The sequence below is a fragment of the Acomys minous genome (genome assembly GCF_964271855.1).
Source record: "Acomys minous genome assembly, chromosome: 2".
Taxonomy (NCBI): domain Eukaryota; kingdom Metazoa; phylum Chordata; class Mammalia; order Rodentia; family Muridae; genus Acomys; species Acomys minous.
In genome coordinates, this window is record NC_140484.1 from 103415956 (window position 1) to 103432807 (window position 16852).

General features: G+C 46.1%; 1 long non-coding RNA gene and 1 pseudogene across 2 annotated transcripts; one reads left to right on the forward strand and one right to left on the reverse strand.

Annotated features, from left to right (window-relative positions):
- Nucleotides 1–1210: 1210 nt before the first annotated feature.
- On the forward strand, nucleotides 1211–1645 carry LOC311588412 (small nuclear ribonucleoprotein E-like; annotated as a pseudogene). Its single transcript has one exon. The product of its transcript is annotated as a small nuclear ribonucleoprotein E-like (transcript).
- A 443-nt stretch (nucleotides 1646–2088) lies between these two features.
- On the reverse strand, nucleotides 2089–16159 carry LOC311583715. The gene is made up of 3 exons (XR_014774647.1): nucleotides 15942–16159; nucleotides 3306–3678; nucleotides 2089–2226 (listed from the first exon to the last, which is right to left on the reverse strand). It is a non-coding gene; the product is annotated as an uncharacterized lncRNA (long non-coding RNA).
- Nucleotides 16160–16852: the final 693 nt, after the last annotated feature.

Below are 16852 nucleotides of genomic sequence, written 5' to 3' on the forward strand. Positions count from 1 at the left end.
TGCTGGGGTTATAGGCATGTGCCAACTATATATTCTATTTCTCCTTTCTTGGGAGATCCCTCCATTCCCCAAGTCCCTTACTCTGTATCTAACCTCTGTTGGGATATGGATTGTAGCATGTTTACTGAAGGCTTAAGAGCTAACTAACATCTACACGTAAGAGAATACAAACCATATCTGTCTTTGGGGGTCTAAGTTCCATCATTCAGGGTGATTCTAGCTCTTTCAACTTTCTTGAAAACCTCATTTTTATTTCCATTTTAAGAAATAGCTGAGTAATAGTCCGTTATATAAATGTACCACATTTTCATTATTCATTCTTTTGTTGATGGACGTGGAGATGTTTCCAATTTTTGGCTATTATGAAAGGAACAGCAATGAACATGGTTAACAAGTGTCCTTATAGTAAAATGTAGAGTCCTTTGAGCATCTGCACAAGAGTAGTACAGCTGAATTTTGAGGTAACTTGATTCCCAGTTTCCTGAGGAGTCACCATACTGATTTCCATACTGGTTGCACAAGTTTGCAGTCCTGTTGGTAAAGGATGAGTGTTCCCCTTACCCTACATCCTCACCAGCATGAGCTGTCATTTGCTTTATATGATGATGAAGTGATATTAAGAGATTAGAAGTATTTTGGAATGGATTACAAAACAAAGCCCACCATGTTGAAATGTGTGGGATGAGGCTAAGGCGGAACTGAGAGGAGTGTCCTCTGTAGCATTCACTGGCTGTGTTAGAAGAGAAGAGTCTGGAGCCGCATGTGGTGGTGGCGCACGCCTTTAATCCCAGCACTTGGGAGGCAGAGGCAGGCAGATCACTGTGAGTTCGAGTCCAGGACAGCCAAGACTACACAGAGAAACCCTGTCTCGGAAAAAAAGAAAAAAGAAAAAAAGAAGAAAAGAGTCTGACACAGTCATCTCAGATTCTACCTTAAGAGACTTGAAAGGGAAAGGCAAATAAAACCCAAGTCATGAGAAGGAAGGGAGTAGTGAGATCAGAGAAGTGACTGTGATACATAGGACATAAAGCAATTGATGGAAACCCATGAGCTGGCTCTTGGAGGAGATCAACAAATTCATAACTCTTGGTAAACTGGCAGGGGAAAGGAGAGAAGGGCTGAATTACCAACAACACTTGTTATCCCCAGAGATACACAGACAGTAAAAGGATCATATGAATGTTAGGATGCTTCTTACTCGTGTGGTCTTTGTGACTTCCACCATGGCGCATGGCGGGCAGGGCCAGAAGGCACAGAAGGCACAGGTGCAGCCCGTCAACCTCATTTTCAGATACTTGCAAAATAGATCTCGGATTCAGGTGTGGCTGTGTGAGCGAGTGAACATGCGGTAGAGGGTTGTATTATTGGCTTTGATGAGCACATGAACCTTGTATTAGATGATGCAGAAGAGATTCATTCAAAAACAAAGTCAAGAAAACAAGTGGGTCGAATCATGCTAACAGGGGATAACATTACTCTGCTCCAGAGTGTTTCCAACTAGAAATAGTCATGCACTGGAGAAATTGAGAAGGCAGTTCAGTGGTTTTAAAAGTGTCTTCTGCTCAGAGAATAGCCTGAAGTGTTTATTTGTATTGTTTAGTACCCCTTATCCAGTGATAATAAATGCTGTGAGATTGGTTTTGTTACAAAAAAAAAAGAATGTTAGGATATAGTTGTGACAATGTATTTGACAACTCAGAGGAAATGAACAGATGTCTTAAGGATACAAGTCACTCATGGAAAAAATGGTAGCCTGAATAGGTCTTTGTTATCAGAGAGAGAAAAATTCTATAAGTAAAATAAATAAATAAATAAAAAAAATGTCAAGGTACACAAAAACTCCAAGGGCTCAGATGGTTTCAGTGGCATGACCTGGTAGCCAATGAAGGAAACCATACATGAGATTTTACAGACCCTGAGCAGGAAGAATGAAGAGGAAGTGCATCCCGAAGTCAGCATTGCCCTCATTCCAACACAGCCCATTAACCAGAAAGAATCTAGAAACTCAAATCCTTCACCAACACGTGTATGAGACATTTAATAAAATTTTAGCCAATCAAAGCAATTTCTTGAAGAGTGAGTTGGTTCCACATTGTTTATTAATAAGAGTGATGCTGTTGTCTCATGTTGTTTATTAAGCCCGCGCACTAATGCCAGCCCCACAACAGGGACTACTTTCTATCTTCTCATAAAAACTCCTGAAGGTTCATCTTGGTCATCTCGTTTCTAGATGAGCAAAAGGAAAACCAGAGAAGGTTAAGTTCTTGAGGCCACAGTCCCACGGAGTGGATCTAACTACAGTCTTTTTAATATCCCTCTCCTTGCCAAGTAATACAAGGCTGAAGGTGTGCCCCATTCTACCCGCGGTGTGGAAAGGTGTCTCCTTGATAGACATTGGACATTAGCTTCTGATAAAAACCACCTTCTCTGGTGTGGTCAAGCTATTCCCTCCAGTGTACCTTGCACCAGAACCCAGTAGCCCCTTAGCCACAGAGGTCTCAGCACACCCAGGAGATGACTGAAGGGCCTGTACCAAGCCCTGTAGACTTGCCCCTCAGTATCTACAGGAGAATGGTTCCACACCCTCGTGTAAACCAGAAACCACAGCACTTGCTGCTCAAATTCCTCATGCGTAGTGTTTGTGTATCATCTCTGCATAGTCTTCCAGTTCTTCTAGCATTGGAAACAAGGGAAAGGATGCGCATTGCTGCTGCAGTGCGTTCTTAGGGAGCGATGACAAGGAGAAGCGGAGCGCATGTTCAATGTAAACATAGTTTAAAAACTGTTTTGTTTTGTTTTGTTTTGTTTTTGTTTTTTGTTTTTTTGGTTTTTTTTTTTTGACTCATGGTTGCTTGAATCTGCAGATGCAGAACTTATACATGGAAGGCCTGGCTGTATGTATGTATATATATGCTGTGTTTTTCCCTCTACAAGCACACCTAAAATCAAATTATACACGAATACAGTAAGGGATTCTCAATGCGTAATTTAAAAGTAGACAAATGTAACCATACGCAAGTTAAGCAAATGTGCTCGCTTTCTCTGAAAATATGCCACAAAGCACAAATGGAGGGCAGAGGAGAACTTACAGGAGTCTGTCCTTCCGCCAGGTGGGCTCAGGTCACCCAGCTTATCAGCCAACACCTTTGCCCACCCATCCGTCTCCCCGCCCCTCTCTGAAAATATCTTCCTGTGCTGTGCTTCTCTCTTGTCGACCTCTGGTGATTGGGACTGTTGAGAGCAAACCCCCAGGGCAGGCAGGACTGCTGGAAGGGGCCCCGGAGGCACGACCGTCTCATGCTCACCTGAGTTTCCTCTAACACCTCTCGCTGCCTCACAAGCGAACTCAGGGCGCGCCACTCTAACTGGAGACAGAGAGCCTTGAGTTTTGTTACTGACGAACGCCCTTACGAGCAAGCAGAGGAGCTCACACATTCACCTGCTCAAACTGCATGTGTGGAATGCACCAGGATGACATAAAGACCAGGGCAGGGTAAATAGCAAAGCCTTCAGAAAAGCCAAGAAAACTAAATCCTGAGTGTAGCATTAAGACCTAGAGAGGAGTGTGCCCATAAAAGAGTCTCATCTGAAGTCAGAAACGTGAGCGAGACAAAGTTTCCAGGGCCGATGCACTCATAAACACGGCTTCATTTTAGCGGCGACTTCTTAGGGTGAAGCCTAAAAGAGAACAAAAAGTGCTTCTCAGATAAAATCTAATGTTCGTGTTTTATTTGATTTGTGGCAGCTTGCTCTCCCAGATACCTTCTATCCAATATGGTTAAAGAAAGAGAGCTTAGTCTTCACCAAAGAAGGAGGAGGAAGAGGAAGAGAAGGAGGAGGAAGGGGAGAAAGAAGGAAGGAAGGAAAGAAGGAAGGAAGGAAAGAAAGAAGGAAAAAAGGAAGGAAAAAAGGAAGGAAGGAAAGAAAGAAGGAAGGAAAGAAGGAAGGAAGGAAGGAAGGAAGGAAGGAAGGAAAGAAGGGGTCTCCATCTTTACAGTCACTGACTTCACAGAGGTGTGAAAGGGACACGTGTGCAGTAATAGAAACTATAGTTTGAAGTTTGAAGTTTTTCCTTCTCTGGGACAGCGGTCTGGGCAGGGCGCTCTGACAACAGTGGCCAGGAGCAGAGGCCTACAGCTCACAGTGGTAACCAACAGCACTACAGTGCACTCTGTGGTCTCCCTGCTTCTACTCAGATAGTTAATGTCTTACACGAGTTTGTCAATATTTGATAGTAAAACAGGCCTCGTGTTAGATCAGTTTGCCCATGTTTTGGTGAGTGTGAATCCTCAGGGCACACTTACCCAGCTAGGCTCAGCTATGATGCTCAGTACACTAGATTTAGTTGACTGCATTTCAACTTAGACTGTTCTCATCTTGTGCTGGGTCCCTCAGTGCATACAGGAGTGTCTGTATGATAATGTGGAGCTGGCCATGGGCTTTGACAACTCATCACAGTATTAAAGTGACAACATACACTGCCTGAGGTCAATGGCTGCAGAGATGGCTCAGTGGGTAAGAGTACTGGCTGTTTTTTTTCCACTGGACCCTGGTTTGATTCCCAGCACCCACATGGCAGCTCACAACCATTTGTAAGTCCAGTTCCTAGGATCTGATGGCCTCTTCCGGCCTTTGTGGGTACCAGGCAAGATGGCACAAACAAAACACCCTTACAGATAAAGTTAAACTAAATGCTATAAATGTGTGATATTGAATAACTTTCAGAATAGCAATTTGTTGGGTAACTAAGGAATGAGGGTAACTATTACAAAATAATTTTTAGCTGGGTGACAATTTGAGGAACCAAAAACTCCAGGGTTCAGAAATACACTGGATTTTCTGCTTTTTGTTTTCTATGCTATTCCATAAAAGGAGGGGTTCTCCCTTACTCTTATTAGACACTTCTAATATTTCCACTTACTTTCATATAGTAACATGTATATTGAAGATAGAAAAGCCAAATGCCTCAATTCTCATTCATGGAATAATACTTTTTATTATTAATTATAGTAACATTATATAACTCAGGTAGTTCTATTTTGGGCCATGACTATAGGCAGGTACTGTTTCCTTGCCCATCGCCTACTAGAACATCAGACCAAATATGTGAGATGGTAGTTCTAAGGTATTACCAATGGGCCATGCAGACATGCGACTCTCAAGATAAGCAAGTGAAGTCAGCACTAAAGATTGCCCCAGGTCTTTAGGCCCAGAGGCCTGCTTCAGGCTGCACCGTGAGGAGGATGGAGCCATAGACAGCCAAGTGGGGTCACTGAGTTAGAGTAAGCATTTCCAGAGCTGACTGCTGGAGAGAAGAAACTACACAGATAAAAGGCAGTGCCCTTGAATATTTAGCAAAGTTTTCCTCTATATAAAAGGAAACCACTCCAGTCCAGAAGAAAAATCCCTCTGTTAGATACTGAATGTGTCTTTCCGAAATTCGTGTTGAAGGCCTACCCAACCTCAGGGTGGCTGCATTTGGAATAAAAACATTAATTATGGTTAAATGAGATGAGGGTAATGCGGCTCTTGCACTCTAGAATTGGAGGAACAAGAGAGCCCTCCTAACATGCTCTGTCCATGTAATGTGGAAAGGCCATGTGAGGACACAGCACAACGATGGCCTTCTGCATGCCACAAAGAGAGCCCTTGCACGGGGACGTCTGTTTTCTGGAACTGTGAAAAACACTTTTCTACTATTTGACTCACCCAGCATGTGTCATTTTGTTATGTGAGCAATAAACAGATTAGTATAGTAGCACAGCAGACCATTCCTGGACACAGTACAGTGTCGGGGCTGGTTCACGACCTCACCACCCGCCATGGTGTTTAAGACACGAGTACCAGGTAGTGATGGGGTTAACTTATTCTAAGCCTCTGTCCTTTTCATAATGGGACCTCAGACTGAGCTTGAAAGGATCAGCTGTCCCAACTGACTTAGCTGTATGTCAGAAGGAAAAAAGATCAATATTATTTCAAAAACACAACATACAACTCTCAGCATTCAGGAAGTATCAGTTATGGACAGAATTAAGAAAATATGTTCCATGGGGAAAATAAAAACCTTAGATATAGCCAGGCGGCGGTGGCGCCCGCCTTTAATCCCAGCACTTGGGAGGCAGAGGCAGGCGGATCTCTGTGAGTTCGAGGCTAGCCTGGTCTACAAAGCGAGTTCCAGGACAGCCAGAGCTGTTACACAGAGAAACCCTGTCTCAGAAAACCAAATCAAATCAAACAAAACCTTAGCAGCTGCATTATGAGATTTCATGAAATCCTAATGATCTGGCTATTTGAACAAGACCTGAACAATGCCAACACCTGTTAATGTCCCACCGTTTATGGGGGACTCTCATGAGACCCCACCCCTAGATGAAGAGCTACAGGCAACTAACTGCTGCTTAAAGAGGGAAAGTTAATCTTCCCCAGGGATATGGACCCTAAATGATTGCCAAATCCAAGTGGTCAACCCTAAAATCATATATGTATGAGTAACCTTAAGTGGACTCAGCAGGTAATAATTATTATGAAATAATAAAGAGCAGACGATATGACTTTGAGAGACAGCAGAGGGGTGGGAGGGGTGGAAAGAAGAGAAGGAGGGGAAATTATGTAATTATATACTCTAATTAAATAATAAAATTGTATATTTTGTTAAAGATAAGTAAATTACTTTAAGTGGCATTAAAGTTCCCACTGTATACATGTTCCATATGTTCAAGTAGATAGAAGAACATAGGTTGAAAAGGAAATGGAAGATTTAAAATGACCCAAATAGAACTGCTACAGATTAAAATTATATAGCTGAAGTAAGAGAGAAAATATACAGAATATAGTTAAGACATTAAATACAAGAAAGGAGATGAGCGTACTTGTAGACACAGACATAGAAAATTCACAGAATGATGTTCTGAAGGGATATAGACAAATAAAAATGAACCCGTGGGAGCAAACAAGGAGATAAAGAGAGTATGGTTGAGATCCCAGAAGGAGAAGAGTAGAAAGAAAAATTTAAAAAGAATGATCAAGCAAATTGACAAAGACTTGATTATACAAAGCCCAGGCAGAAGACAACTTATAAAAGAAAGGTTTAATAGGACTTGCAACTCCAGAGGGTTAGGCTTTATGATGGTGGAGACTTTACAGGCATGGCGGCAGGAACACCTGAGCTCTCACATCTCAAAGCCTCAGACAGGTGGCAGAAAGCACACTGGAAATGGCCCGAGCCTTTTGAAACCTCAAAGCCCATCCCCGGTGGCACATCTCTAACAAGGACACACACCCCAATCCTTCTCAAACAGTTCCACCAACTAGAAACCAAGTATCCAAACATATGAGTTTATGGGGGGGCATTATTGCTTAAATCACCACAAACATCATAATTTAGCTGCTGAAAACTGGTGATCAAGATTTTTTTTTTTAAGCATGAAGAAGCAGGGGAAGGAGGGAGGAACGTGCTACATATAGAAAATCAGAGATAAGAATGACAAATTTTGATCAGAAACTAGGCAAAGCATTAGAAAACGAGACAAGACCTTGTCTGTACAGAATGCTATGCCTGGGGAAATGAGTATTCAATAAAGTCTGCAGATGACCAACAGGAGGCAAGAGGCTAGATTCCTAGGAGACAGGCAGGAAAAGAGCAAAGTTCTTAGTGAAAAGCAAACGGGTACAGATGGAGCTGTGCACCTACGCAAAGCAAGGGAAGGAGCTTGTGGGCAAGTGGAGACTACTTAGATGTCTTTGACCTGAAAACTGGCCATGAGTCTGTTTCTTTCCACATGGCGGTTTGGTTGGCTATGTGGCTGCCTTTGGGAGACAGTGCAGGGTTCTACGCGGAGACGTGTCAGGAGTCAGCTTTAGGATCTCAGAGCTCACCTCCCACATTGAGCGGGCTAGAGTTGCTACCACATGTGTGAAACTTTAGAACTAATCTTGCTGGGCGATCTGTTGTATTTGTCTGACTGTTCCACGGACGTCGTCGCCAGCGGCTGTTCTGAAGGGCGCAGTGGGAATGCTGTAGCCGCATGCGTCTGTGAAGGCAGCAGGAAGAGGCTGTGGGCACAGGTGAAGGTGGCACTCAGCATGCCTGACTGAGCCTTGCTGCACTCACTGGTCCTTGCTCTGTGCCGCCTGCTTTGTAATTGCCACTTATCTTCACATAGTGTTCTCCCCCACGTAACAGATGCGGAAACTCAGCAAATAAGTAACTCCCGAGCAAAACAAGTGCAAAGGAGTGTGGCATAGTACAGCTCATGTTAGGAAGAGGGGAGATTGAAAAACAGCTACATATATGTCTTTACTTAATTTGCAAAGAACAACTCACGAGTTAAAAAGCCCGTGAAGGTGCACATGCGCGTGTGTTTTCCAGAGAAGCCTCCTCCTCCTTTTTTGTTTTGTTTTTCAAGACAGGATGTGTCCGTGTAGCATTGGCTTTCTTTGGAACTCATTCTGTAGACCAGGCTGGCCTGAAACTCACAGCAATCCACCTGCCTCTGCCTCCCAGAGTGCTGTGATTCTAGGCATGCGCCGCCACACCCGGCCCCTCCTCCTTTTTAATAGTCCTGAGTTTTGATTCACACACATAGCTTCCATATTTAAAAATAATGTTTACATTTATGGTTGTGAGCCTAGCCAGCCTGGTCTACAAAGCGAGTCCAGGACAGTCAAGGCTACAGAGAGAAACCCTATCTCGAAAAACCAAAATAAATAAATAATAATAATAATAATAATAATAATAATAATAATAATAATAATAATAATATTTACATCGAAGCAAAGGGAGCGAACTAAAGCAGAACATGAATTTACAAACAACTGTAGCCAATTGATGACGTGCTCATGGGGGAAAAGGATTAGTTCAGGTAACTTACACTCACTGGAGTAGTTTACATGAAGTTGTAAGCACAAGCAACAGAAATTACGGCACACTATAAGCACAGTGGGAAAGCCCTGGCCAAAGGTCTTTTGTTCCAGCTGATTCTTTTTGGACAAAAACCTTCCTTTACAACTCTTGCTTTCCTGTGTAAATCAAATATTTACCAGTAAATCAGCAATATAGAGAGTCATTTTGATGACTGCTTCCTAAATAAAGCATTTGTAGTAACATGACGCCAACACAAATATTGAAAAGGTATTTAATTAATCTAACGAGCTGATTGGCACAGTATGTAGGAAATCCCGGAAGTGCTTGCTGTGCTAACAGCATGAATCTGAACAGCAGTTATTAATTTCATGTACTCAAGACAGAGAATCTTCAAGGAACCAATAAAAGACGAGGTTCTAATTTTCTTTTCTTGACAGAGTTTCTCTGTGTAGGCCTGGCTGTCCCAGGCTTGCTTTGTAGACCAGCCTGGCCTCAAACTCACAGAGGTCAGCCTGCCTCTGCCTCTGGAGTGCTGGGAATGCAGGCGTGCACTGCCACAGCCCAGCTGAGGGTCTAATTTAGAGTGTAGGGGTTACAATTTCATTGAGAGAGAGAGAGAACACTCTGAAGGGCATTAGTGCATAAAATAATACAGTTGGAGAAAAATCTAACGTGGAAAATAAATGCTTATAAACAAGATACTTGCTCAAGTCACATATATTTGGTGACTGAAAACAAAGTGCAGCGAGTCCTGACTAATGTCTGCACGCAAGCACTGACCACCACGGGCACTGTTTAAGTAAATGGCAGAAGGCTCGCTCGCTTACACAGGAGTCAAAAGGGCCAAAAGCATTTTAACCTGGGCAATGGTTGTTATCAGTCATGAATGTTTGCTTGTTTTGTTTTTGGGACAGGGTTTCTCTGGTCTACAGAGTTCCAGGATAGCCTGGGTTATGTAGAGAAACCCTGTCTTGGAAAAAACAAACAAACCAGGCCAAGCAAACCATGGAAAGCAAAGGAATAAGCAGCATTCTTGCATGGCCTCTGCTTCCATGTCTGCCTCCAGCTTCCTGCTCTCGCCCCTCAGTGACCAGCCGCAAGCTGCAGGATGGAAGGAACCATTTCCTCTCCGTGTTGATGTTTTATCACAACATCACAAACCTAAGGGAGACAGGGTCAAACTAATCAGGGACACGACAGCTCCCATGTGTGTGCAATGAGGGGACACCACAGTTCCCGTGTGTGTGCAATGAGGGGACACCACAGTTCCCGTGTGTGTGCAATGAGGGGACACCACAGTTCCCCATGTGTGTGCAATGAGGGAACACGACAGTTCCCCATGTGTGTGCAATGAGGGGACATGACAGTTCCCCATGTGTGTGCAATGAGGGGACACCACAGTTCCCCGTGTGTGTGCAATGAGGGGACACGACAGTTCCCCATGTGTGTGCAATGAGGGGACATGACAGTTCCCCATGTGTGTGCAATGAGGGGACACCACAGTTCCCATGTGTGTGCAATGAGGGGACATGACAGTTCCCCATGTGTGTGCAATGAGGGGACATGACAGTTCCCCATGTGTGTGCAATGAGGGGACACCACAGTTCCCCGTGTGTGTGCAATGAGGGGACACGACAGTTCCCCATGTGTGTGCAATGAGGGGACACCACAGTTCCCCATGTGTGTGCAATGAGGGGACACCACAGTTCCCCGTGTGTGTGCAATGAGGGGACACGACAGTTCCCATGTGTGTGCAATGAGGGGACACGACAGTTCCCCATGTGTGTGCAATGAGGGGACATGACAGTTCCCGTGTGTGTGCAATGAGGGGACATGACAGTTCCCCATGTGTGTGCAATGAGGGGACACGACAGTTCCCATGTGTGTGCAATGAGGGGACACGACAGTTCCCCATGTGTGTGCAATGAGGGGACACGACAGTTCCCATGTGTGTGCAATGAGGGGACACGACAGTTCCCCATGTGTGTGCAATGAGGGGACATGACAGTTCCCATGTGTGTGCAATGAGGGGACACGACAGTTCCCATGTGTGTGCAATGAGGGGACATGACAGTTCCCCATGTGTGTGCAATGAGGGGACACGACAGTTCCCATGTGTGTGCAATGAGGGGACACGACAGTTCCCATGTGTGTGCAATGAGGGGACATGACAGTTCCCCATGTGTGTGCAATGAGGGGACACGACAGTTCCCATGTGTGTGCAATGAGGGGACACGACAGTTCCCATGTGTGTGCAATGAGGGGACATGACAGTTCCCCATGTGTGTGCAATGAGGGGACACGACAGTTCCCATGTGTGTGCAATGAGGGGACATGACAGTTCCCCATGTGTGTGCAATGAGGGGACATGACAGTTCCCATGTGTGTGCAATGAGGGGACACCACAGTTCCCCGTGTGTGTGCAATGAGGGGACACGACAGTTCCCATGTGTGTGCAATGAGGGGACACGACAGTTCCCATGTGTGTGCAATGAGGGGACACGACAGTTCCCCATGTGTGTGCAATGAGGGGACATGACAGTTCCCCATGTGTGTGCCATGAGGGGACACGACAGTTCCCCATGTGTGTGCAATGAGGGGACACGACAGTTCCCATGTGTGTGCAATGAGGGGACATGACAGTTCCCCATGTGTGTGCAATGAGGGGACATGACAGTTCCCCATGTGTGTGCAATGAGGGGACACGACAGTTCCCATGTGTGTGCAATGAGGGGACACGACAGTTCCCATGTGTGTGCAATGAGGGGACACCACAGTTCCCCGTGTGTGTGCAATGAGGGGACACGACAGTTCCCATGTGTGTGCAATGAGGGGACACGACAGTTCCCATGTGTGTGCAATGAGGGGACACGACAGTTCCCCATGTGTGTGCAATGAGGGGACATGACAGTTCCCCATGTGTGTGCAATGAGGGGACACGACAGTTCCCCATGTGTGTGCAATGAGGGGACACGACAGTTCCCATGTGTGTGCAATGAGGGGACACGACAGTTCCCCATGTGTGTGCAATGAGGGGACACGACAGTTCCCATGTGTGTGCAATGAGGGGACATGACAGTTCCCCATGTGTGTGCAATGAGGGGACACGACAGTTCCCCATGTGTGTGCAATGAGGGGACACGACAGTTCCCATGTGTGTGCAATGAGGGGACATGACAGTTCCCCATGTGTGTGCAATGAGGGGACACGACAGTTCCCATGTGTGTGCAATGAGGGGACACGACAGTTCCCATGTGTGTGCAATGAGGGGACACGACAGTTCCCATGTGTGTGCAATGAGGGGACATGACAGTTCCCCATGTGTGTGCAATGAGGGGACACGACAGTTCCCCATGTGTGTGCAATGAGGGGACACGACAGTTCCCCATGTGTGTGCAATGAGGGGACACGACAGTTCCCATGTGTGTGCAATGAGGGGACACGACAGTTCCCATGTGTGTGCAATGAGGGGACATGACAGTTCCCCATGTGTGTGCAATGAGGGGACACGACAGTTCCCATGTGTGTGCAATGAGGGGACACGACAGTTCCCCATGTGTGTGCAATGAGGGGACACGACAGTTCCCATGTGTGTGCAATGAGGGGACATGACAGTTCCCCATGTGTGTGCAATGAGGGGACACTACAGTTCCCATGTGTGTGCAATGAGGGGACACGACAGTTCCCCATGTGTGTGCAATGAGGGGACACGACAGTTCCCCATGTGTGTGCAATGAGGGGACACGACAGTTCCCATGTGTGTGCAATGAGGGGACATGACAGTTCCCCATGTGTGTGCAATGAGGGGACACGACAGTTCCCATGTGTGTGCAATGAGGGGACACGACAGTTCCCATGTGTGTGCAATGAGGGGACACGACAGTTCCCATGTGTGTGCAATGAGGGGACATGACAGTTCCCCATGTGTGTGCAATGAGGGGACACGACAGTTCCCCATGTGTGTGCAATGAGGGGACACGACAGTTCCCCATGTGTGTGCAATGAGGGGACACGACAGTTCCCATGTGTGTGCAATGAGGGGACACGACAGTTCCCATGTGTGTGCAATGAGGGGACATGACAGTTCCCCATGTGTGTGCAATGAGGGGACATGACAGTTCCCCATGTGTGTGCAATGAGGGGACATGACAGTTCCCCATGTGTGTGCAATGAGGGGACACGACAGTTCCCATGTGTGTGCAATGAGGGGACATGACAGTTCCCCATGTGTGTGCAATGAGGGGACACGACAGTTCCCCATGTGTGTGCAATGAGGGGACACGACAGTTCCCCATGTGTGTGCAATGAGGGGACACGACAGTTCCCCATGTGTGTGCAATGAGGGGACACGACAGTTCCCATGTGTGTGCAATGAGGGGACACGACAGTTCCCATGTGTGTGCAATGAGGGGACACGACAGTTCCCCATGTGTGTGCAATGAGGGGACACGACAGTTCCCATGTGTGTGCAATGAGGGGACACGACAGTTCCCATGTGTGTGCAATGAGGGGACACGACAGTTCCCATGTGTGTGCAATGAGGGGACACGACAGTTCCCATGTGTGTGCAATGAGGGGACATGACAGTTCCCCATGTGTGTGCAATGAGGGGACACGACAGTTCCCATGTGTGTGCAATGAGGGGACACGACAGTTCCCATGTGTGTGCAATGAGGGGACATGACAGTTCCCCATGTGTGTGCAATGAGGGGACACGACAGTTCCCATGTGTGTGCAATGAGGGGACATGACAGTTCCCCATGTGTGTGCAATGAGGGGACACGACAGTTCCCATGTGTGTGCAATGAGGGGACATGACAGTTCCCCATGTGTGTGCAATGAGGGGACACGACAGTTCCCATGTGTGTGCAATGAGGGGACATGACAGTTCCCCATGTGTGTGCAATGAGGGGACACGACAGTTCCCCATGTGTGTGCAATGAGGGGACACGACAGTTCCCATGTGTGTGCAATGAGGGGACATGACAGTTCCCCATGTGTGTGCAATGAGGGGACACGACAGTTCCCATGTGTGTGCAATGAGGGGACACGACAGTTCCCATGTGTGTGCAATGAGGGGACACGACAGTTCCCATGTGTGTGCAATGAGGGGACATGACAGTTCCCCATGTGTGTGCAATGAGGGGACACGACAGTTCCCCATGTGTGTGCAATGAGGGGACACGACAGTTCCCCATGTGTGTGCAATGAGGGGACACGACAGTTCCCATGTGTGTGCAATGAGGGGACACGACAGTTCCCATGTGTGTGCAATGAGGGGACATGACAGTTCCCCATGTGTGTGCAATGAGGGGACACGACAGTTCCCATGTGTGTGCAATGAGGGGACACGACAGTTCCCATGTGTGTGCAATGAGGGGACATGACAGTTCCCCATGTGTGTGCAATGAGGGGACACGACAGTTCCCCATGTGTGTGCAATGAGGGGACACGACAGTTCCCCATGTGTGTGCAATGAGGGGACACGACAGTTCCCATGTGTGTGCAATGAGGGGACATGACAGTTCCCCATGTGTGTGCAATGAGGGGACATGACAGTTCCCCATGTGTGTGCAATGAGGGGACATGACAGTTCCCGTGTGTGTGCGATGAGGCAGAAGCTGGAAGAGCTAAGTGTAAGGGAAAGTAGAGGAGGGCATTTTTGTAGAGTGAAATTTCAACATTCATTTGTCTATAATTGGATATTAGGATAGAAAGACAATGTGAACGCAATATTAGAAACCAATAGGTCAGCACTGGAGAAGTCTTCAGGCATTTAGGAATTAAATAAAACATTTTAAAATTCAAGAAGAAAGGATAGAAATTTGAAAATATTCAGAACTGAAAGTAAAATACCACATTTTATACATAATACATGTAGGCAGAGCCTGGTGGCACAGGAGGAATTATGGTCCTGTCATTCCAGAACCACAGGAAGCTGAGGCAGGAGGATTGCACGTTTAAGGCCTGCCAGAGTTATAGAGTTAGTTCAAATCCAGCTAAGGTAATAGCAAGAGTCTGTCTCAAAAACAAACAAAAACAAACCCGCCAGGGTTTTCAATGGCTAGAGTGTGCGTACAGTGACAGAGCGCTTGACGAGTGTGTAAGGCTCTGGGCTCAGTCCCTAGTATAGCCTCTGAGGAAATACAGTTGCTAAGCCAGTGTTTGCAAGGAAACTAATCACATTAAGTCTTAACATTAGGAGAAGGGTAGTCACCAAACTGTAAACTGCTGGATTATAAAGCACCGACTGCCAGCCAGTGAAGCAGAGACAGCTGGCTTTTCACACGCACAGCCCATGAGAAGACCAGACCAGGGGGGAGGGTCCTGTGTTCTCCTGGTCCTTCTCTCATTTTCATCATTTCCAACTTGCAAAATTACAAATGCAATGCTCATAATTTTTTCCTATGTTATAACAAAAAGTCCTTAGCCAGATGGCATGGCATAGCAAAAATCTGTCTATTTGAGAGGAAAGTAAATAGAAGAAAAATGTTCCCCAGCTTATTTCTGACCTAAAGTCCAATAAACTCCCATATTCAGTAGTTAGATACAACTTGGAGCCTGTAGTAGAGGCCAGCATCTGCCCCTCGGGACAGTAGTGGCCTCCGCACTGCATTCTGTGGCCCGTCTTCTGTGACCAACACCAATACCAACACCAACACCAACACCAACACCAACACCACACAATGGCCTCTCTCCAATTCATGTCCTTCCCTTGGACTAAGAGCAAGTCTACTTTTTAAAAATTACACCTACTGATTTATTTTAGGGTATGGTTGTGTGCTACAGCCCTGTGTTGGGGACTACAGCAGCGGGTTCCCTGTTTCCACCACACTAGTATCAGGGAGTAAAGTCAGCTCACCAGGCTCTGTTAACAAGCATCTTTACACCTGGAGCCATCTAGACACTCCAGTGGGCGACCGTTGCTCTGAACTTGCATGAACTCTAAGCCGTTGGTCCCAGGCTGGTGTTTAGAAATATTTGGGTCATTGCCTTGATTAACTGAAACCATAGACAACAAGAACAGCTGTTGTAGAGTCACATGGAAGGTGTACACAGCACTACCTGGCTTACCTACCTGGAGTCATCTTTACAGGTGTTTAAAATGAAAGGTAAAGGTGGCGGTTGCACAACCTCCCTTCCCCTCCTCTGTAATTTCTATCAGGATCCAACGTTTCCCCGTCACCCAGATGATTTCTTTCCATCCCTCAGAATTCAGCCAAGCCAAATTCCTATCTCAGAAATCTCTCGGCCTCCCAGACTAGCTCTGGCCCAGTTATAGCTCTTAGATGCTGGTTCTCTCTAGTACGGCAGGAGGCGGCTGTATATTTAGAACGTCACAGTGTCCGCCTATCGCCCTAGCCCCGCCCCCGGGACTCACCGCGGCATCCTACTTACTAATGCTTCACACATCAGGAACTCGGTCTGTATTCGTTGAATACTCGATTCAATTTTTCATTCATACCAATGCAGTGACTACCGTCCCCACTAGTAAGAGTGAGTTGAGGGCCAGTGAGATGGCTCAGTCCGGTAAAGGCACTTGCTACTGATCCTGGTCACCTATATGCTATCTCTGGAACCCACACAGAGGAAACAAAATTGACTCCTGTAAGTTGACCTCTGACCTCTGTATGGGCATGATGCTACACATTTCTCTTTCCCCCTGCAATAATTAAACATGATTTTTTAAAAAAGGTTCAGTTGAACACGGTACAACAACATAACTTAGCTAATGTAATTCTTAATTGTCTGAAAGTAAAAAAAAAAACAAAAAAACAAAATAATCCAACTCAGCCATCTGTTAATTGTGCTAAGACCAGTCGACTGACTTTGCCCAGCATTTGGAAATTCCATCCACCTATAGGGTGATAAAAGCTATGGGCTACATGGGAAAAATGCATACCCACAGAATTCACAAACCCTAAATAAGGGTTTATATGGAGCAGACTATATAGAAAGTAGTAGAAATTTAGTTTGGTTTATCCATGC